We start from the raw sequence: 1,139 nt of genomic DNA, 5'->3' as shown, positions 1-1,139 counted from the left end.
AAAGGAGGGGAGATAAAGACGATAGATGTTTGATAGGAAAGAAGAAGCAAACCACACCAGAGCACCCGCCAACCACCCACCAACAGAAATGTAAACACGACAAGCCGGGGCCTCAAATAAGAGAATCATGTGTACAGTCAACTCTTGATTACAATTTGGCAATTTCACTCGTAGGATAAATCATGATCTCCATTTTTATAACTCATGTATTAAATTCTTTATATCTAATAGCTCAGAGGTGGCACTTGCATGATGATCAAATTTGAGTCGACAGTTCTGTAAAACACGTACTCAATCAATCAAGAACAGTCCAGAGACTCCGCCTTGCAGCAAGAAGTAACAGCAAACCACAGGCCTACCCTTTACTCTCACACTGCGTTCAGGGGTCTCTCGTGCCCTAGAGGTTAAGGTGTTCGCCTCCCACCCAAAGGTCCCGGGTTCGAATCCGGATAGCGACGGAAAAAAATGTCTTCTCTAAAATTTTGTCCTTTCAACTCCTTTCCTGCTCTCTGGCAATGTTCGGTCGTCTGCTTTCGTCTCCACTTTCTGTCCCCCACCCCCTCACCTTTTTCGCCCCCTCCTCTGGGCTCCTGACTCTTTCTACAGCCTTTCTACTGCTACTCCTTGGCTCCTTCTTACTGCTGTTTTTCAGCCACACCCCTGATCCTCTGGTTGGAAAGATCTACACCTAGCCTTCTCGGACAAGAGCAAAAAATGTCGGAGGTTCCGTGTGCAAGTTGCGCACGTATAAAGATCCCTTGGTGGTCTAAAATCGGTAAGAGTAGGCTTCGGCCGCCACCCTGGCAAAATTTAAAATTTACTATCAGCTGAAAATGTTTCATGTGTCCCACGCGATCATATGACCTTATGCAGTTGCGAGCGCCGTAACACACTTGTCAAAAAAAAAAAAAGAAAGAAAGGTCCCTTGCTGGTCTAAAACCGTTAAGAGTAGGCTTCAGCCACCACCCGGCCAAATTCTAAATTTCCTACCAACTGAAAATATTTAATGCGTCCAACGCGCTCATATTTTATGACCTTATGCAGTTGCGAGCGCGGTAAAACACGTATCGAAAAAAAAAAGTCAAGGTGAAAATGTTGGACAGTTACATGAGGGTGTGAGTGTGTGTGGGGGTGGGGGG

The sequence above is a fragment of the Aplysia californica genome, unplaced genomic scaffold (assembly GCF_000002075.1).
Source record: "Aplysia californica isolate F4 #8 unplaced genomic scaffold, AplCal3.0 scaffold01596, whole genome shotgun sequence".
Classification (NCBI taxonomy): domain Eukaryota; kingdom Metazoa; phylum Mollusca; class Gastropoda; order Aplysiida; family Aplysiidae; genus Aplysia; species Aplysia californica.
This window is presented reverse-complemented; position numbering follows the sequence as displayed.